A 23,817-nucleotide genomic window follows, 5' to 3' on the forward strand; every position below is an offset into this window, starting at 1 on the left:
AATCAATATGATGAAGCAGACAAAAGACTTCTACACTGAATATTACAGCACTGTTTAAAAGACATAGAAGAGGATATAAGAAAATAGAAAGACATCCCTCCCTTCTGGGTGGGAAAAATCAACATAGTGAAAATGACCACACTTTCAAAACTGCTATACGGATTCAATGCAGTCCCGATTGAAATCCCAACAGTATTTTTCACAGAACTTGAGAAAACAATCCAAAAATTCATTTGGAACTGGAGGAGACCTAGAATAGCATCTAAACTATTTTAATAAGACTTTTAGAGCAAAATTTAAAATGCTCACAATGTTGAAATGGCTTTCTGATTAGATGTAGTATGTCGGGGATTATATTTTTCACCTCCCTGGGTTTGTTGTTGTTGTCGTTGCTGCTGCTGTTTTCCTCTCTGAAAATAGGAAGGTAGTGGACTCTGTGGATGCCAAATTTTCAGTTCACATATTTTGGCCCACTATGTCTTTTTGATGGTAAAAAAAACAAATAAACAAAGCAACAACAACAACAACAACAACAAAACACATATTTCTTCCTACCTTAAGTAAAAGAGAGCATTTCTTGTCAAGCATATAGTGGCAGCAAATAACCAGACTGGCAAATTATTGTACAATGGTAGTCCGTGGTCGAATCAAAGCCTGCATTCATGTCTCCATGTTGGGCTCAGAGAGGTCACCTCACATTTTGCCCTTTAACAGCATCAAAATTAATGGGAGTTAATTCTTCATGAAACATAGACTGACATAGCTTTGCTATTCTTTTTCATTCCTTCTCTGTCTCATTCAAGATTAGTTATAAAATAAAGTATGAATAAGAACATTAGTTATCATTTCAGTTTAGCTTTATGTAACGCTCCACTTACTAGCTACCTTAATTTCACGATTTTTCTATTTACCTCGTTGTCGAAATACAACAAAATAGTACTTTATCATTGCTCACTCTTCGTAGACTCTTATTATTGCATTTATAGACTGATGTTGCTTTGCTAAAGTTTTTCTTTCTTACGAAAGAGCCACACTATTGTCGTTTTCTGTGCAATGTTAACAAGTTGGACAAATTCGTTCATTAAAAAAATTGATTCCTGGATATCAACAAGTTTCCTTTTCCTAGTGTTAAATTTGCCATTTACTAGCTACATAAAAAAGCAACATCTTATTATTCATGAAGTAATATAAGAAAATCAATAATTGGCCCAGTTAATATTGCTGGTTGCTAAAAAGATAACATGAAGTAATACGTGGAATTTCCTGAAAACTGTTTAAATTATATTTTGTATATTATATTTATGCTTATTTTAGTAATTCTGTCCATTATTTGATGTATTTTAATAAATAAATGAGTTTTAATAAATAAATTATTAAAAACCAAATCTCAAATAGAAGCCTAAATTTGAATTCTGCGGTGAAATCTTGGGTTTAATGAGAAAATAATACACAGCTAAAACCATAGATGCTAAGCAAAAAACAGTAGATAAACAAATGTCTCTTATGGTTACTTTTCCAGTGGTGAAAATAATAACATACAAATTTTTTCACTTGCTCACTAATAGTTTCCTAGGACTTATATATGAAAGCCCCTTAAACCTAGTAGTTTAAAACAGTGGAAATTTATTCTCCCACAAATGTGTAGACTAGAATTCCATAATTGACTTGTTACCAGAGCTATCACTCCCTCCAAACATTCTAGGTGGTGATTCTTCCTTATCTTTTCTAACTTGTTGATCCAAGCAATCCTTGACTGTACACACTTCACTCAGCACTCTGTCTTCTCATCACATTGGTGTCTTTGTGTCACAGGACATTCCCTGCATAGTCGTCAGAAGTGAAAGATTTATGATGACCTTGTCTTAACTAACTCATCTTAGACATTAGGGGATACATTTCAGCCTGTCATTTTGGTAGGTAAAATTCTACTTTAAACAGACACCGAAAAGCAGCAAAAATGTGAAAACACAAAAATAAGCTCCAAAACAGGTGGCTTAAATATAACAAAGATAAGAAAGGATAAAGATGTAGCACACAGTTAACACAGTTGGCTGTAGGATAATTACCAAGACAGCTATTACTCAGGTATAAACAATTGTGGCTACAGTAGAATAAAAGTCTACTATTAAATATTTTAATTTCAAATGTTAGCAATTAATACAATTTTAAAATACCAAAAAACAATTGAATATTATGCACATCTAGTTTGGAAATTTTGAAATTTATTAACGTAAAAATACATATTTCCCTTAAATTATTAAAAACACTAAGTCATTAATTACAAAATGATGAAAAATTTATGAACATGTATTACTAAGGGCACAACAAGAAGGCAGATATTGAGAGTATTCACACATTGTCTTCTAATTTTCATACAAAATAAATAAGAATATGAATAAAAGTGTGGCAACAGTACTCCATATTAGTTTCTTTTCAAACCTCAAATTAAAAGAGCAAATTTCAAATAAAGTACACAGTAAAATTATATAAACCCTATTTCTCTGAATATGATTTTTCCTCTGTAAGATTCCTTCACCTCTTCTGTTTTTGCTTTGAAAAATATTTAAATTATCTCCTTTACTCATTTAAATATGTATTTTTCAAAATACATATTTACTTCACAGTAGCATTTATGATATTGTGTTTTTTGTAGAATATATATATATATGCATGTATATATGTGCGTGTGTGTGTGTGTATGTGTGTGTGTGTGTGTGTGTGTATTTAAATTGTGAGGCATAATCACAGGTTAGCTTGTAGATATAGTCTAATCCTCTGATTAGTATGCAGCTGAAGTGAGGGACCAGCTAAGCTTTGCCTGTTAGTCACAAAGATTTCATTGTTTTATTTTCACTGTGGTTTCCTCCAGCTTTAGTAAACACTGGAATCTACATTTTGAACATTTTTTGAAACATTTGTTTAGTATGTTTTTGCCTTTTCTGGTCAAATAGATTCACATAATTATGATCTGTAAATCTTTTTGGACTTTAGTTATAACAAAGTATATTTCCTTATTATTTAATTGATTGATTTCATTTAAAATACTTGCAGTATCTAAAAATTTTGCATTATACCCATTAATTTATATATGGAATGAGAAACTACTTTTAGTAACATAAAATGTACTTAGCTTACTATAGTGAACTGAGTTGACACAAATTTGTTCCCAGATGCATGTATAGAAATAGACCTTAAATATAGCAACTGTAAAAAATACAAGTTAATATCTTTAATTTCAGAGAAAATAAGAAACATCTCTAGGTGACACAACAGAACAAGCACTCAAACCATAGTGTCAAGGGAACATTCTATTATCCCAAGGGACTAGCTGTGTATACCACTAAGTCACACTGTCTATGAATTATAGGATAGGGATTTTGAGCCAATGTGAAGTGGATAAATTAAACTGAGATTTCTGAGTCACCCAGGTACCCTGTAAAAATCCCTATATCAACAAAGATGTCAAAAGAAAAAATATATTGTTGTCATTAAGAAGCCTGACAATTTTCATGGATTTCTATTGTTTTGTTGATGCTGGTAGTGAACTTTGTTTATTTTTTAGCTCTTATTTGTCTCTGTAAAGGAAATAATTCTCTGTAAAAATTAATAATCAAAGATACAGTTATGACTGTGGTTTGCTGAACATTCATAATGTGCTAGATACAAAAAGCTCAAACTGAGGTACCAACAGAAGAAGGTGACTGAAAAGGGCAAGGTTCCTCAAGACCTGGCAAACATATTTTATAAAAAGGTGTCTTGATTTATATTTGAGTGAAACTCTCATGTGGAGAAAAATGTTAAATATCAACTTAAAATAAAAGTGTGTAAAATACTGTGGGCATATACAAGTAGCAAAGTACATGTTTCTCATGCATGACCTCCATTTTAATTTCAGAGTGCAGCGGGCACACGCATGTGAGCACACACACAAACACGATGAGAGTATAAATTATGTAATAGAAAGTAACCTTCTCAGTCCATTTTGTGCTGCTTTAACAACATTAGCTAATTTATGAGAAATAGGAATTTATTTTCTCATACTTTTGAAAGTTGAGAATTTCAGGTTCAAGCCAATAGGATCTAGTTTCTGGTAAGAGCCTGATCCCTGATCTCTGCTTCCAAGGTAGCACTTGAGTGTTTTATCCTTGGAAAGGAATAAACCCTGTCTCTTATGTGACAGAAAAACAAAAGAGAGGAAAATAAACTACCAGACCCTTTGTAATGGCACTGATTCATTCATCAAGGCAGAGCACTTACAACCCAAACACTTCTTTCTCGTTGGATCCCATCTCCCAAACCTGTTTTCACGGAGGTTAAATTTCTAATAAGGTTTCTGGGGAACACAGTTCGTAGCAGTAATTCAAGTAATCACCAGGAATAACCATTTGTTAACAGAATACTTGAAAGAGGCTATAGAATGAGAATGTTTAACATTGAAGCAGGCGATTAAAAAGCTGTATTAAAGTGAGATAAAAATAAAAAAGAACAGAATTGAAATTATGCCTTTTAGAATTGATCATATGTATTGATGCTAAGAAACTAAAGTTTAAACTGTAGTTTGTAGATCAAGAGGAAGGTAGTAATGTGAAAGACAGTAGTAGAACTTATGCACTGTGTAGCACTAAAAGAATCAAGAGAGATAAATAGGGGTGTAATGAAATATGAATGACAGCATGGAAGGCGACCACAGAGATCTAGGGGTAGGAAGATCCAGAACAAGAGAGAAAATGAAAAGAAAGGCTATATTTTAAGGCAGTGCATTCGTAGAATTAAAAAGACATGAATTCTAAGTTTAAAAGGGAACATTTATTCCCAGAAATGAGAAATCAAGCCTAATGCCATCATAGTAAACTGGAGGAAACCAAAGACAAAACATTTTTAAATGGTCAGAGAGAAAGAGAGAGGTAAGAAGGAAATTACCTACAAAAAAAAAAAGAATATCTAAGCTAATAGTAGTTTCGTCATCAATAATATAGACAAAAAATGGAGCATCTTCAGAATTCTCTTATTCACCTCAACTATGAATATTTTGAAAAAAATTGTAAAGAGATAACACATTTATTTCATTAGAAGTTTTAAGCAGTGGCATCAAACAGTAAGAAAATACTATGAATAAGGAAATGATACTGATTTTGTAGGCTGTTGTAGAATTGTTCAGATTGTTAATTTCATAGGTAAAGAAGTCATCTATAAATTTCAATTAAAATACCCAACATTAGTTTCATTTTCTAATAATGCAACTTAATTTTATATTTTGTCCAACAAAATTAATGATAGATTATAGTTTTACTCAATGTGACAACTGTAGTGTCCTTAAACTTTTTTGTTTTGTTTTGTTTTGTTTTGTACTGTGCATAAAACTCGGGTCCTTGTGCTGGTGAAGCAGCTGCCAGAACCACTGAGCTAAATCCCCAGCCCAGTCCTTAAACTTTAGATGGTTAAGATCCAAATTCTCCCAAATAGAGTGTTTTATGAAATTAAAAAAAAAAACACTTTACAAGGATAATTTTCTTTGTTTTAACCAAATTCAAAGTAAAAATCTAAAGAAAATTTAGATATAAAATATGAAATTAGCCCAGATTTTGTGTTAGAATAGAAATTCTGATAATGAATCTATAGTAACACACATTATTTATTTAGTGTATGGAATTTTACTTTCTCCATTTCACAATTTTTTCATCATTAGTCCCCTGAACTTGATACAACTCCTCTTTTACAGATATGAACCAGAAATAGAAATTGTTCAGCATTATATTTTGTTGTATTTATATAAATAAAATAATTACTCCAAAATAAGGATTCTCATTGAGGGGTAATTTTGCCACCAAAGGTACATCTGACGATGTCTAGTGACATTTTTTTATGTTCGTAACTGGAGAGTGTGGTTGATACTGGCATCCAGGGCTTAGAGATCAGGGATACTGCTAAACATTCTATAATGTGTAAAAAGAGTCAGCACAACAAAGAGCTGTCTGTTCTCTAATGTCAGTAGTGCCTTGGAGGAGAAGCTCTGCCTTAGAACATTTAGATCAAAGGCTGATCAGGGTTGTGATGTAGTTCAGTGATAAAGCACTTGTCTATCATATGCAGGGACCTAGGTTCAATCTTTAGCACTTGGGATAAAATCACTGATCGAGTTAAATAATGAACCCTGTATTCTCTCTCGTCAGTATATGAGCTAACCAAACCCATGCACTTCCTTTTTCTATAGTATTCTCTGTGGCTTGAAACTGACTGGCACCTCATAGATACTGGGTAGCACGCATGAAGCACAAGCCAAAGTCTGAGGTTGTCTCAGCAGGCAGTCTTCATAGAATGATTTCCGTAGCTGCAGGCAGTTGTCCTCTGACATCAATTTGGTTCAAGGAGGCAATCTTGACAAGGTAGCAGATGCACAACAGACCAACAGATTCCACTTTGCTCGTTGTAGTTTCAGAATTCCCCATGCACTTATACTGAAACAAATATAATAAAACATATTGACATACTTCTTTTTAAGTATTAATGCCTGATCTTTTCTAATGTCAGCAGTCCCTCAGTAATGTAGTTTGCTGAAGTGCTGATAAGGCATTTATTGTGTTTTCTATAACTTCCTTTTGGGGTCTACCTCATTTATTTTTAACTCATAATACTTTCTAGGATTTTAATCACATTGACTACTGTATTTTAGGTACTGGCTATCATGGTATATACCTCACATGGAAATACATTGAAAATAAACATAGTATTTCCTATAGTGATGATGTTTTCTTTCTTGATTACCTATCAATTCTGACATTATCTACAATATCATTCTAATTCACAAATGTGTTTTATAACCTGTAAGATGTTAAAGCATGCCTTTAAGTGAAATATAATTAATTAGGTCAAGAAAAATGAAAAGTATATTAATTAAAATATATTCATACCTTATCTTTATTTTAACAAGTATTATAGGGAAAATTAAATTTCAGTGACTTCTTAAGAGCTATGTGAAGTACTATGATATCCTCAATTGCTTTTTTCATATTTTGTTCAAGAAAACACTGAAAACAATATTAATTGTCCCTGTTTATTTTTTGTGGTTTGGGATTATGAATTTCAAAATTTGTTTTTTTTAATCTGAACTGTGCTACACAGAAATGTTTAAATAATCAGGATTTAAATAAGAAATGTTTATTCATAATTAAGAGCATATGTAGGCTAAAGATGTACATTATAGAATAATAAGTGCTGCAATAAATGTAAATTTTTTATCTCATATAAATACTACCTATTTTAGACCAGGTAATTTGTTTTCCTGGTATAATTTTCATTTGTAGCATAAATTCTTGCTCTGTTCTAAATAATATTTATTTTTTTAAAAATTAAATTCATTGCAGTCATTTTTGTACATACATAATAATGTTTTTCACATGAATATGTCCAATGAAAATAAATATCAGGAATTCCGTCATTAAATCTTTTGGGTACAAATCAAACTTTAAATATTGGTGTGTAAAAGCAAGTTACCTAAGGCTCAGAGCATATTTACAAATACCTATGACCCAATATAATACAAACGTGTTGTTCCATCAAGTTTATAGAGTCTGAAATAGTACAAGAATGTAATAGTCGGTATTATATAAAAGATACCACTATTATACCCAAATTTACCTATCTTTCAATATATCTTTTTACGAGTTCATGTCTTATTCTTTTTCGGTCAAGATGTCATTTTAGTTGATGCTATCTTTTAATAACATTTTCACTTCTTCATGAAAAACCCAAAACATGGGCTTCCATTCTGCATTTGAACACATGTCTCATGCAGAGGAATGCTATTTAATTCACAGGCTGTAATGCTCCTCACAAGGAGTCTGCACCTTCAGTGAAAAGTGTTTCATTTCTACCTGTTGGCAACCTGATGACACTAGATATTTGCTCATAATACCACAATTCCTTGACTGTGAATTGTCACCAGCTTGGGAAACTTTTAGTAGAAATATCCATTCTGAAAGTGTAAATAGGTAGGTATACGAAAATAATAGGGAAAAATAATGTGTTGCCTTCTGCCCTGATTATGACACTTTCAATTTAAAAAGAATGTTTTTTTATTTTTTAATTTAATAAAGAAATCGTTGTCCTCAAAAAGAATTATTAAAAAATATTTATCTCCATGACCAATTACTCAGATTCATTTGCATGATGCAAATATTTAGATGGAGATTAAATAAGAATAATCATAGAGACAAGAAGGTCTTGAGTGGAATGGGAAATTCTAATATGTTCAATGAAGACTAATCCAGAAAGAAAAGATGAAGTCACTTGCATGTTCAGATACTTTGATAAACCTGTAAAAGCCAATAGTAAGTTCCAAGCCTCACGTTGCCACTTTTTTTCTTTGTGATGCTTTGCCTTTTCTGACTTCTCCAAGTCCATTGATAGATCCTAGTTGCTTTAATATTTTGGACAGTTTGGATGAAGAAACGTTTCCTCCATCAGGTTACTTTATCCTCTTTTACTTTTCAAAGTCTAGCTTTCTAAGCTCTCATCTCTTGTGGGAGCTGTTTATCTTTGCTGCATTAATTTTCTTACTTGTCACTATAACACCTGATCTAATACTCATCCCTACCCATTTCACTGAAAGTATCTCATCAAACATAGCAACAATTTCCATCTGACTTAATTCAAAGACAACGTCTAGGAATTCAGTTAAATTAGAGCCACTGTATGGCATTTATTTCCAAAACACATATTAATATATGTGTGTATGTGTATCTTAAAAGACTTTCCTATTATCCTTTTTATCCAGGGTGTTTTCTAGTTTTCCCTCTTACTTGCTTCAACACTTCTTTGGTCTCACATGTAGATTGCACTTTGAGCTGCTTTAGGATGCTGTTCTTCCAGATTGTGTCATAGTTGTCATCTTCCATCATTCAGCAGTTCAGGTTACTCGTGACCCAGGTGTCACACTGCCTACTTGACAGTTCTGCTTGCACATGCCAGGAGACCTTAAGGACAGGCGCTGAACTAAATAAGATGCTCCATCTCTCTTTTACATCTGAGTGTTACATAAATCGCTCTCTGCAGCTCATGATTTCCTCCGGAATATCTGATTAAAAGATCATATCTATTCTACCTCTATTTTTTTTCTAGAATTATCCTGTTTCTAGAAAACATCTCATCACAATTTGAAACATCATAGCTTGTTTCTCTTGGTCTATTAGCCCCCCCCATATCTCTGGAAAAGTTATGGTAGCATTTAATCCAATCTTTAATTCTTTCCCTCACATCCTGTTTATGGCAATAGATGGAAAAAGAAAGTTTAAAAATTAATGTTGTTGAAGGTATCATATGATTTAACTAAGTAAAATTCCTAATATAATGGCTTGTGTGCAATTATTCAATAATACTGGTTGAACTGCTCCTAACAAAAACAATATATTCATGGTCTCGCCATTTTACACTGCTTTCCAGTACCAGGATGGCAGGGAACTAGTTTCTGCATATATTCATCTATCGTGCTTAAGAAGTATTTGCCCTGTTTCTCACACCAGAGCAACTATTTGGTATTTACACATGTGTGTCTTATTTATTTCACTTAAGAGTGTTGAGCTGGGCACCTGTCATGTAAAGGAACAGGGTCCCAATAATGAATGTAACTGTATTGTATACCTAGATTGTACCAATAAACTCAATAAAAGAAAAAAACAGAATTACATAATAAAAACCATGATCTGCTTGTATTACCAATGATATGTGCATATATATATGTATAATATTGTGGATCCTGTCATTTAATGTTTCTAAAATATCCCCAGCATACAAGTTAATAAATTGTTAAGGAACTTGGGAAAAAAAGACATATTTGCCCATTAAATGGATAGCAAGAACAGACATTCATACAAGACCTTTCAGCTTGTTTGATGTTTTTTCTTTTTCTCTGTATGAGGAAGACAGACCACTGTTTTCTAGTATATGGGAAAAAAGAGACTAAGAGTGACTCATTCATAGCTGCCAATCATACATCTCAACTAACAGAACTGGGTGTCAAAATTAATTCTGTTTTTTTTTTTTAATTTTGTTTTATTTTGTTTGTTCCAGGGATGAAACTCAAGAACTTGCACTTGTGAGGTAGGCAGTGGCATCACTGAGCTAAATCCCCGGCCCAATTCAAAATAAAACAGTCTTTTCATTCATACCTCATTAGATATAATGGTGAATTAAAGATGAGCAAAAAAATGTACTTTCATTAAAAACATAGTTATTTTAAAACTAAAACATATCAACAGATTTGCATAATTTGTTCTTGGGTTATTTTACATACAGTTTAATCTCCCAAATGTATCACCTGAATCTATTGTAAATGGGTGTGATTCTATATTGGAAGAGGAATGTGAATTGTGTGTACTTTCTCTGTAGATAAGGTATTCTGTATTCCTCATGGTTGCACTCCAATTAACACTTGCAGATCTCTCTGCCTCATAACGTTCTGTGGGCATCCTGTCTCTAGTGCCACTGACCCCAGCTTCCACAGAAATAGGAGCATGGAGTTCTGCCTTTGAAGTCAGTTGCACTGACAGTCTTCTTTCTCAGTAAGTGTGTTCACTTGATCTCAACATGCTCTTTCCTGCCGGCTTCACAAGGCCTTGCCTTCTGCTGTTGGTTCTTTGTAGAAACAAATTCCACATAAAATGAAGAATCAAAGCCAATGTTTTAACTTTGCCTAATTTTTCTTATCTGGAGAAGTTTGCAACACACCCTGTTTCCTACTCCATTTAGGGTGGTGGGAAAAGTGGGAGTTGTGGGGCTGGGGTGATGCTGACTCATGGTCACCTCCCAGCTCTCATACTGGGTAACCTTTATAAACTCTCAGGATCCTCTCCTAAAAAAAAAAAGTATAATGCCATTTCCACAGAATTATTTTTATATATAAATGAGTAAGAGTTTGATATTGTTAAACATAATTCTTGGCATGTGATGTATAGTCAACATAATTGAGTGTCTTTATTTCTGTCTGCTGCAATATCTTGAGTAAATGATTACTTTCTTCTAGCTTCCCATTTGTGGCTTTTTAAATAACAATGAATTACTTTTCTAAAATACAAAGTTAATAGTGAATGTCTACTGGGAGGAGGTTATCACTTAATTTTCTATTGAAAGCCCTGATTTTTAAAAATAAATCTGTCATTCTTTTCACTTTTTTCCATTAAACAGATATTTATTTAGTTCTCACTATTTTTTAGAGATTGTGCCAGGCAATGAGAGTCACAGAAAAGACACATAGATTTCCTTAAGGGACTTAAATCATGCTTTCAGAAGGAAATGATTTAATTCTATTCTGAATTTGCAGTTAACCATGTGGGAATGTGATTTATGAAAACCCAGACCTCATGCTTGATATATAAGCCTTGCTATAGAACCAACTGAGTTTGGGTGGGAATGGTAACAGTGTATTCTTTCTTAGTCTACTCTAGCTCACAGGATACATCCCTTTAAGCAAACTTCAAGTAACAAATATTTTGCAGAAATTAAAAGTTTCAGTATCTGAGTAAATATCTTTCATCTACAATATTTTGTGTATATTTAATTGATTCTGCTGTCTCTATTTTCTAATGAAATGTAACCAAAATTGACTGAACATAAATAGAAATTTTATACTTGTTTTGGCTTAAGAATGATTTGGTCAGAACGCAGTAAATTCTCCGAAAAATGTTGACTGAGTTGAACAGTCTTTCGTAGAAAGTAGAGCATTAGTATATCTGTCATTTGCTGAGAAGACATAAAAATGTATCCTTTAAAACAACTTGAGTCTCTTCCATTAAGCCATGGGGAGATTAAACCTATTTTACACATCAAATCAGTAAATAAATATAAACGTTCAAATTTCCAGCTTCTAAAATATCATTGATATTATTAATTAAAAATGATTACAATCAATTTTTCACCATAAGTTTACATCTAGCTAAATTGACAGAGATGTAAAACTATTACTCTCTTTCAGGTATATGTGTCTAATGGAAAAGGTGTGCGCCTGCGCACCACCCACCACTGACAGAATCTAACACTGGCCAGTCCTTCCCTCTCATCATCATCTACTCAAGTCCACAAGTTACAGCCCCGGGGGATTTAAGCTTTAAAAATCCTGGAACTTTATCATGGTTTAAACACAATGATAGGTTGAATCGGTGGTAGTGATAATGAAAGCTATTTTATTGCTTTTAGTACTAGCAATACAATAATGACCTAAAATTAGTAAAAATAAGGAACGATAGGTGATTCAAATTTTCCAGGAAAAGACTGGATTGATTTGTGCTTGAAACAAGATATTAGGGTTGACATCTAAATGAGTATTGTTTTATAACTTTGTTTGCAATGTAACTTTTAGAAACTAAATGTTTCTTGTCAACTTTGCACATAAAATTAAATGTTATGTTATGCTAAGAAAAAATTCTTTGACATAGTTTGCCATTCTATTTTCCCAAGTCTAGTATCTAATATTTCTCAAAAAATAAAGAAGAAACACACTCCTTATATTTTCGTAGGAGTTTGTATATGAGTCTGTTTATCTATCTATGTACCTACCTACCTATACATCTATCAAGTCTTCCAGTAGATTAAATTTAAAAGCAGAACTGATAAAATTTTATTTAATTATAGCTATTTTGTTGACAGCATATTATAAATCTTGATTTTTTTTCAGCTTTTGTTTCTGTAATTCATACTGTTTGTTTTCATTCTTTTTCTTTTTCTTTTTTTTTTCTTTTTGTTATTGGGGATCAAACTCAGGACTTTGTGCTTGAGAGGCAGTTGGCAGCTCCACTGAGCTAAATCGCCAACCCCTATTTCTTTCGATTGTTAATTAAAATTCTATTCTAAGAGGTAAAACCTATTTCAAATAGAAGTTATTAAAGGTGGCCTCATGGCTACTAGACAAAGCCATCACCCTCTCCCTTCTGACCTTTCATCCTCTCACTTTACAGGTACAGCTTGAACACAATATAAATTACATAGAGATGTCTTTTGAATCTGCTAGTTTCTGATTATTAGTTTAAATTGTAGGATTTAGATATCTTCGAAGAGAAAAATTTTCCTTCTGATTTTCATTGTATGCAATTATTCCAAGTGAGGAAAATGAACTAGTGCCATTTTGATGTTCTCTAGTGAAAGTTTCTTGTTTAAAAATAATATGTTCCCAATATAACCTGTATATCTCACAAATCAAAGCTGTTGTGACAGAAACAAGCAAACAAAATAACAATCCTAAGCCCATTTAAAACATTAAAAAAAAAAACTTTAGGAATATATGTGTTTTCCAGATGTACTGTTTTACATAAATGGATTTTAAGTCACTTGTTTTTAATTTAACTTAAAAATAAATGTACATTTGTACAAGTTGGAGTTAAAATTAAAATTTCCAAATTGATCTGCCAATTTGCCTAATTTTTACAGGAATTTTCTGATGCTGATTGAAATGCTCTGATGCCCACAGCTCAGCCAATGATAACTTTTGAGCCACTTCCACATTTCCAACTTTCAGTAGATACAGTAGGGTGACCAAATAATGACAGACTCTTCTCTTCCAAATCAATCAACTTTTAACACATAAATTCCTTCAAGTGTTACAAATTCTAAAATGGAACGAGAAAATTTTGAATGTTGCAAGCTTGAATCATCAAACGGAGTTTTATTCATGAACATATGATTCAAACGATTAAAACGTTTTGTAGATGACTGTTACTGGAAAATATTAACCAAAGGAGACATACAGATGGAAAATACGTTTATAGAAATATAACCAATATTAGATAGTAGAGAAAGGCAAATTAAAGCCACAGTACTATAACAGTACACACCTAAAAAATGATAACATTAAAATCTATCTATACTTAGTGTTCACAGGTATGGAGAGGAATTAGAATATTGATAAACTGCTGCTAGAAAAGTAAAAAGATGCACCTTTGACAAATTTCTTTAAAAGTTAAAAGTACATATACTATGTGACAATCATTTGATGAATATTTATTTTAAAAAATGTTATACCAAAATACACAGATCTTACAGCAGCTTTATGTGTACCACCCCCAAATTAGAAATAATCCAAATGTCAATCAACAAATTATTACATTTTTAAAAATTTTAAAAATTTGTGATTTACCAAGAACTAATCAAGATAAATCATGTAAAGGTATAAAATCCCAATGACGAATGTCATCAATTGTATACCTAAAAATGTACCAAAAACTTAATGAATAAAAAAAATTGTGGTTTAGTTATGCAATGGTAGACGATTCAGCAATAAGGAATGAAACTTTGATGCACATAACAGTATGAATGATCTGAAATCATTATGAATATACTACAAAAACAGTGTATGCTGTCTATGCATTCCAATAAAACTCTTGAGAGCACCACCAAGCATTTACAAAATATGTTGGTGGTTGTGTGAGTGTATACATTGATGAGAGACAAAAAGAGAATGTCTAAAAGGGACGAAAGGAAACTTTGAGTATGTGAGTGTGTTCATTACCTTTATTGTGTAAATGTTTTTATGACTACATATTGATGTTAAAAATATACATTTGCACAGTTTAGATCTCTTTGATTTATGGCACACATTTGTCATTCTAGTGTTATCAACATTTTCTTTATAAGTGGCTCACCAATAAAAAATATTCCAGGTTCTTCTTGCCTCCAACGAAGAATTAGACAAAACAAGCCAAGAACAGTGCTAAGGGCTTATTTGAAAAGTGCTGGATGAATGGGTATGGAGAAATTAGTACTGTAGACCAAATTTGGACCAAGAAAGAGAAAAAGAAGGTAAAAGCAAAAATAAAAGTACATGCTGTGTTTGGGAAACAGCACAGTCTGTATGTAGGAACTCACGCTTGTGGCTCCCATGGCATCCCGTCTTCTTTTATGAGACACATCTTCGTAGGAGCTCGAGATATGTTCTACACAGGGGTTCCTGGCATTGCCCTGGGTTGAAATGAATAAGTCCCACTCATTGGCACAGCCCATTTGGCCAGGGTCTATCTCCAGATTTAACTATTCATACTGTAATTCCTCTTCTGCCCTCCAATAAGAATTGAAGGTGAAATGTTTGCCTTCTGAAATTGAGTCAGATAATTTGTCAAATTTATTTGAAAGATTTAGAGCTGTATCTATTAAAAAAATGGAGTATATTTCAAATCACTGATTCTTCTTTTTGGAATTACAACTGTCAAAGAACTGTTCCAATGCATGAAACTCAGTTATTATTATTATTATTAATTTGTTTTAATCATGGGCATATAAATATATCCTTTAACAGTGAAAGTGAGCAAAGGGAAAGAATCACATCTTTGACAGATTCTTAAAAGTTACAAATACACTTACCTTGTGACCCAGGCATAATAACAACTATTATGATATAAATTAAAAACAAAGTATATTCATTTGCATTAGAAGACCTGTGATTTTGAGCTGATTTTCTGAGTACTATTGCAATTCAGGTACAAATTTCAATGGCCAGAATTCTCCATGAAGATCACACTATTAAACCAGTAGGCTGCTCCCTGTCTGAGGCAAAGGCCAAGAAAAAGCAAAGTCCTAAACAAAGCTGGCTGATTTATCCAAGTGTAATAAATACAGTATGTGTCGATAGTAGCAGTGGGTGCAAATTTATTTTGTAGTGTTATCTCCTAAAAAAATTCAGGATTTCAAATTTCCAGGTTAAAAATTACCAAATAATTTGAATTGCCTAATAAACTTCATTATATATTTTAGGGGAATGAAATATACCGATTTCATTTGGGATTTACAAAACAAATGTATTTGAGGGGATCAGATCTGATAAATGAAAACCTATGAGGAGCGCCAAGGTAGTGGTACCCTTATAAAATCATCATGGCTTACATTTTCACTGGGGGCTCTGTGGTAATGGAATAATTTGAAGGGAGTTACTGAAACTCATTTAGGATGTAGCTTGAATCTATGAATTTAGACCAATTGGTCCACTTGCTTTTAATCTTATTGAGTTTATTGGTACTTTTAAAGTATACATTACAGTTACATTCATCATTGGGATCTTGTACCTTTACATGACAGATCTTGGTTCTTGGTCCACTTCTTACTATATAAAAATGAAGTATATGCATAAAATTAAATTGAAAATCTTACTTTTTGAGTAACTTAAATTTCATAGAAAATATTTACACTAGTCTCCTAAATTGAATTTCAATTTTATTTTAGAGTGTTATAAAAAAGTGAAAATTCCAAATTCCTAGAAAAATAAATAGATAAAAGATCTCTTGAAGATTTTCAAGTAGGATTCATGTATTGACTAAAAATCTATGGTTAAGACATTTTTAATTTGCACATTTAACAAAATGCTTGCTAATTGTGGTTAGATATGAAGGAGTAGTTCACTACTGTTTAAAGTAAACTTGCTTCTTATGTGAAAACTTATATAGTTTCTTTGATTTTCTTGTCATTTTATTAGAACTTTCTATAAACACATGTGTAAATGGTACATATGTACTTTATACTACATTCATGATACTGAATTTAATGATTCTGTGAAATTTAACCTTCGCATCACACACACAATCATATCTTGAAGAAAAAAAGCAATGCATAATGTATTATGAAAAGGTGAATGTATGAATGCAATAACCACAAAATATTCTAATGGTAATACACATAAAAGTAATAATTTTTATATCTTAAAATGTCTATATTATTCCTAATTGTGGAGAACTATTTCCATAGTTATTATGAGAATCTGTTTAGGTAGGCATTGTGGAAAAAAATTAGATAAGTAAATATTGCTAAATTTGATTATAAGCTAAATTCTGTATCTTTATTATATATAAGATGCTTATGAACAACTTTTTAGTGATAAAATTTATTTATGTGCATGCAAATTGGGTCATTGTGTATCTAATTGACCACTTAGTTTGTAGTTGAGTAATTATTGTCATCATCTGCCTGTTAGCGCATTAAATGAAGACCAGGTGAAAATGTTAATTAGGTTAATGATTTTAAATAATTTTTATTATTGAAGAAACATGCTTTTCTTCTCTCGTTGCAGTTTTGCAATTGCTAATAAAAATGTTTTTCACATGACCTTCCAACATTAAAACCTAGATTACAAGCTAAAATTCAAGCAGTTGATTGGACTTACACATCTCATTAAGGAAACCATTTTACAAAGGCTTATCATAAATACAGAAATGGCTAAAATGCCTTCAGATGAGAAAAGCTACCAATTGGAGACAAACACTAGTTGTATCATTGGTATATAAAATGATTTCTTGTACCTAAATCTAGACTATTCATCTTCTCAGCCAGAAAATCAATACCTATTCATTTTATTACATAAGTTAAAAAATATATATTAAAAATACCTAGATTATATAATATTACTTTTGCTTCCTACAAATACTAATTAAATATTTCACATTAACTGTAAATAGAATAATACCAAATATTTGCATTTAAACTAAATATGATTTGGAGGCCTAAATTTTTCATCATTTCTGATAAAATAGCAAAAAATATATATTTTATGTAGCTCCACTTAGTCAACAACTTGAAATCAAATCTCTCCTGGAGCAAATGATAGGACTATTTTCTATCATTTTCTCAGGTTATCAAAATTGCTTCAGGTAGTTGGGTCATTAAATAGGAATAGGTATCAACAAAAAGCATCTTCACATCATTAGTGCTAATGATGTCCCCAGCTTACATCTAAAAAATGACATATGGACTTCAGAATAATTTAGGTTGACTTCAATGGGAGATATTTACTGTAGCATAGTTTGTAACCTAGCATTTTCCAGCTCAGAGAAAAGGTACAACAGGAATGATTTCAATGAAATATTTGTCGTGTAATAGTGTGATTTTACTGGTCAACTGAATTTTATGATGACACAAATCACTCTTCTACTAGAACTGAGAGCTCGTGTTTTAATGAGTTACCAGCTTGACCTTAAGCAATTATTTCACTCAAGCCCCCCAGCAAAATAATTCTTAAACTAACTGTTATGATCTCTTTGAGAAGGAATATTTTAATTTTTTAAAATTGAAAGTGTTGTCTCAATTTCTATCTGAATACTGAGATTAAATATAAAATAGAGCACAAAGAAGCCATATTAGGTTCCCCTAATTATTAATATTGTTTATATACTGAGAGTGAAACATTAGAGGGAGATGAAAGAAATAGATTCTCCGGTATGATTCTGTGAATTACATTTTCAAAAATTATATAAAAATTTGCAATCAACTAAAATACAGAAATGTAACCTCGCTGCAAGTAGAAAAAAAAAGAAAATATTTATTGTTAGCTCTATGAAGATGTAGCATAAAACATCAAATAAATAACTAAAATTCTTCAAGTGAAAACATTTAATCTTCTTGAGAGCAGTGTCCTATCAAATCACAATTTTACAATCTGAAACCTATTTTAATATATTCACCTTGCTTGACAGCTCAATCTATTGCAATATGCCTTCCATTCTCACAACAATAATGTATGTTTGTGGGGGGGGCTACCTCAAAGCTTCAAGTTATCCTAATTTTTAGATGAATTGATATTTTACTTCATCTCTCCATAGCATTTGCCTCTTCATTAGCCACTTTGATTTTAGTACCACATGTTACTTGATGCTATTCTGACCTCTCTGTCCTGTTCTTGTAATGGGTCATTTTTTTGCTTAAATTAATTTTTAAAAGTCAAGATGATAGGACCATATTTATAACTACTGCCTTTTTATTCTTTCTTCATGATCTACTTGCCTTTTTATTTTTTCTTCATGATCTACTTGTTATTCTGTTAGAAATTTGTCCACTCATGTGTTTTGCTTGATCTGTGCTTTCTGGCAAGATCTGATTCGTGAGTGGTTTACTAATTTCTCCAGTTATCTTTTGCATGTCTTTGGAGACAGTATGGGTATTTCAGCCTACTTGTGTAAAATTCATTACTTGTTATTCCCTTTAACATCATAAATTAAAAGAAAAATTAACAAATACAACAAAAACACACAAGAACAAATAGTTCTTTGGAGTTCCAAGTATTACTTTCTGAATGGTGTTGACATGTATTCATTTTCTGTCTCAAATAAAAAAAAAGATGAGGATATAGATCAATATGATAGAAATGAGTTAAATTATCCATCCTTTTCCTCAAAAGAAGGAATAATTTTATACTACTAAAAGGCAAATAATACAATTTTCCTTCAGAATGAAAACTTAAAATTTTGTTTATGAGAAGATATTTTATTGTTTTTCATAATTTCTGTTCATAATATATATTTTATATAGTTACATATTTTGCCTAAGATTGATAGTTGTTATGAATGAAGTTCATACTTATGTCCCTGCTAAATTTGATTATTCAAGTGAAAACATGCTTAATATTTTGGTCTTGCATCTATCATAGGCTCCTAACAATACACTGCCCAGTAACAGTTCTGTTGAGGCTAAACTTTTTTTTAAGTTAAACTGTAGTGTCTTTAGACTCAAACCCAGAAAAAAATTCATATTTTAACATAATGATTTATCTGAATTTGATATATGGCATAGTGCAAAAGTTATGGCCTAAATCTATTTTAATAAAGGTCAAACAGTAAAACAGTTTACAGTTTCTCACATTTCCTCTCAATGTGCTAACTGTGTCAAGGAACATCTTTTGGTGCCAACTCACATATATCATTGTAAATTGATGGTATAGAAAGCAAAGAAAAAAATATTTCTCTATGTTGCATGTAATTCACATAAAAGTATAAAGCCGAGGGACTGAAAGGCACTACTTAGTTGCCTCTCCTGACTTTCCAATAACTGTTTACTATAGGATTTCTGCCCTTAGATGAAGCTGTTTATATTCGTAAAATGGGGCTTAGAAGGTAGAATAAATCCAGCTCAGTATTTCTAAATACTATTTCCCTCTTTGACAGTCCAAAGTTGGGGTAAATAAAGCAGATGAGTCAAGATCTAAGTATCTTTGCTTTTTCTTTTAAATAATTTATAAATTTCCAAAGTGCAAGGCTAGATCCAGAGCCATAGACTAAACATGCTGAGCAGATACACACTAAACATATATTTTAAAAAATAGACAAATTAGGCAGAACTCTTGAAGACACTGGCATAGGAAAAGATTTTATGAACAAATCTTCAGTAGCATGGGAACTAGCAGAAAGAATCAATAACTGGGATCTCATCTTATTAAAAGTCTTCTTCACTGCAAAAGAAACCATCAACAGAACTAAGAGACAACCTACAATGTGGGAAAAAGTTTTTACCAGCTGTTCCTCAGACAAGGGACTATTATCTAGAATATATAAAGAACTCAAAACAATCAGCTCCCCAAATATAAAGACCCAATTCAAAAATGGGCATCTGAAATGAACAGACATTTCTCAGACAAAGGAGTAAAAGCAGCAAGTAAATATATGAAAAAATGTTCCACATCACTGGTCATTCAAGAGATGCAGATGAAAACAACACTGAGATTGCACTTCACCCCACAAAGAATGGCTGCTATCAAGAAATCAAACAGTAATAAATTTTGGTGGGGTTGTGGGGAGAAAGGAACCCTTCTCCATTGTTGGAGGGACTGCAGACTGGTGCAACCACTATGGAAATTGATATGGAGAGACGTCAAAGAGCTGGGACTAGAGGTTCCATTTGACCCAGCCATCCCTCTGCTGGGTATCTTTCCAAAAGAATTAAAAGAATCAAATCACAGTGATATATGCACACCAATGTTTATAGAGGCCCAGTTTGTAATAGCTAAAACTTGGGAACAGCCCATTTGCCCATCAGTTGGAAACTGGATAAAGAAGATGTGGTTTTTCTATAAAATGTAATGCTACTCAGCCATAAAGAATGAGAAATTAGATTCATTCATAGGAAAATGGATACATATTGAGTATGTACTCCTAAGTGAAATAAATAAGTCACACATGTGCAAATACTGAATAGTTTCTCTGGTGTGAATTAAGATCCTAATGAAATAATTGACATTGTGAAAGGGGAATAAAAGGGCTAAAGTTGTAGGGAAAGTAGGAAGGGTAGGGGAAAGACAATAAGGGAAAAGAAAAATATGTGAGAAAATGAAAAGATGGAAACAAAGTCTTTGTAAATGGGGAGAGGAGGAGGATGTCAAGGGAGGGCAGGGACAAGGGGAAAAAATGAGAACCAAGACCTGTCATGTAAAGGTACAAGATCTCAATGATGAATGTAATTGTACTGTATACCTAATATGTACCAATAAACTCAATAAAAAACATAGGGCCAGGGATTTAGCTCAGTGTTGCTGTGCCCTGCCTTGCAAGCACAAGGTCCTGAGTTTGATCCCCAGTAACAACCCTAAAAAAATAATAATAAATAAAATTTTTAAAATTAAAAAATATTTTCATTTTTCTGTTTTCACTATTTTCATTCTTTCATAATTTGCCTTATAGATCCTATTGGTAGACAGTGTTGTGACATTCATAAAGTCTCACATATTAATCTTCTAGAAACCATTTTTCATATTAGTGTCTGAACATGATACTGTAGGGAGATATTTACAGTGCTTGAAATATATTGCATTTTGTTACAGTCATTCAAAAGACCGCCCTGAAGCATCACTGCCTCCACCGGTTCCTTGCTTATGCCAAATATCTAGAAGAGGTGCCTGTTTACTCTAAAGTGATATTAACATTCCTTGTCAGACTGAATGAATTGATTGAAATGGGCAACGGAGTGACTTGCATAGAAGATGGGTGTGCCTTGCAGGGACAGGAAATCTTACGCAGTTATACACCAGCTTTTTCACTTTAAATTTCTGTGTCCTTTGTCATAGTTACAGCCTCGTACTCTTTATGTACTAATGATACTTATTAGATACCTGTTGGTTTTTATCTGCTTAATGGAAACACTCTATAGCTGCTTAATCCAATGCATCCCTATATCTAAATAGATTCATAATATTATCCAGTATATTTTTATTTTCAACCATTATATAAGCTAGACATCATCTCCAAATGAAGCAATCTGTGCAACAGCTCTAGACAGGCTGTCAATATTGAAATAACAATAATTATCATGATTATAATAACAGTCTTACCCTAAGTTTTTTATATGTACGGTATTTCATTTATTTCAGTACAAACCCTGTGTTGTGGATAATGTTTTCTTTTACATCATAGCAGGTAATCAGTATGTACTAATTTCTTATCTGTTTATATAGATTGTGGAATTTCCCAAATTTGATTTCTAAGATTAGTGTTTCTTTTACTGAACACCAACTCCAAATATAACAGTGTGACAATGAAGTGCATTGAATCTTGAATTTAGATCATTTAAACTTCTAAAAGACATTATAGTTACTTGAGTATATAAGTAGATAAGCCTGGATGTAGGTCACATGTGTTGTGTCATGTCCAGCTTTCCTGAAGCTGAAGGATTAGCAACAGTGAAAATTTACATTTTTAAATAATGTTTTCTATAGTCGTGTTTCCACTTCAAGAAGCTACTGAGACCAGGCATATCTGAAATAATTCTTTTGCACCATTCTGGAAAGTTTAGTGGAAAACTATGATACGGTGACTAAACTCTCAAATATTCAAGTGTATTTTCTGTAAGGCTTATGTCCAAGGTTTGAAAAACAAAGAAATAAAGCCATTTATAAATATATACAAAGTACTTTGCACTAATTCTTGCACTCAGTATATATGCTCCAAATGTCAAATATTGTTATTTGACTATGAAAAAATACTGAAGATAAATTATTCCAGTGTATTTAAATAATAAAAATATCCTTAAAATCTGTCTAAAGACAAAATATATTTTAAAGCATAGCTTTAAATTTTTAAATTAACATACATCTTAAGAGAGCAGTATAATTGCATATAACCCATATTGAATATAAAGGAAATGTATCTTTCTCTTGTTTCTAGTTTTACTTTCGCACTATAGGCTTCTTTTGGTCTTTGCAAAAGTAGAAAATTACACAATTTTTATGTGCCTTTTGCTCCTTTACTTCCCCTTTATATTTTTCTGGATTTATTTTTATTAGCTTTCCCATTGCTGGGATAAGCTAATAAGCTGTGATATTCACAGCTTAAAGGAGGAAATTTTTATATTGGCTCACAGTTTAGGGGATTCAGTTCATGGTGGTTGGCTCCAAGGCAGAATAAGCATGGTCAGAAACAGAAGAAAGCTTCTTACCCCACTGCAGTCAAGAAACAAAGGGAGAAGGGGAGGAGCTGGGGAATGAGATATACCCTCCAAAAGCCATCTCCATGATGTATTTCTTCTTAGCAGCCCCACTTTCTAACAGTACTTTAAGTTAACTCAACCATGGGTTAATCTTCGGGTGAATCCACCAACTTTGCAGAAGCCTCACTTCTGAATGTAGGACACTTTGGTAGATATTTTAGATATAAACCATAACTAACTTTGTTTCTGTTCTCTAATTTTTTCTCATCTTTTCTTAGGGGTTAAAGTATCTGTTAATAGGCATTATGTAAAGGCATCAGGCTAATTGTGTGCAACAGTGAAGTTTCTAGAATGTCTTTAGTGACTAGCTATCACTAAGCAGTGCTAGTAGCTACTCGGAGGTTGATGAAACAGGAAGTTTTTCCAAGTTTTAGAATAATTATTTTTATCAAGAAAAGTCTGAAAGAAGTAGAGATAGAGAACAATTATGGAAAGATATATAACCAAGTTGTCTTGGATGCTCAATAAATATTTTTCCAAGTGATAAATTATATTTTAAATTCTATTCTGATAATTTTTCATTCTACTATAATTAAAATATACTGGGCTGGGGCCTTAGCTCAGTGGTTCTGCCACCTGCCTGGAAAACAAGGACCAGAGTTCAAATCC

The sequence above is a fragment of the Fukomys damarensis genome, unplaced genomic scaffold (assembly GCF_012274545.1).
Source record: "Fukomys damarensis isolate Sample0158 unplaced genomic scaffold, DMR_v1.0_HiC HiC_scaffold_24, whole genome shotgun sequence".
In the NCBI taxonomy this organism is placed as follows: Eukaryota; Metazoa; Chordata; class Mammalia; order Rodentia; family Bathyergidae; genus Fukomys; species Fukomys damarensis.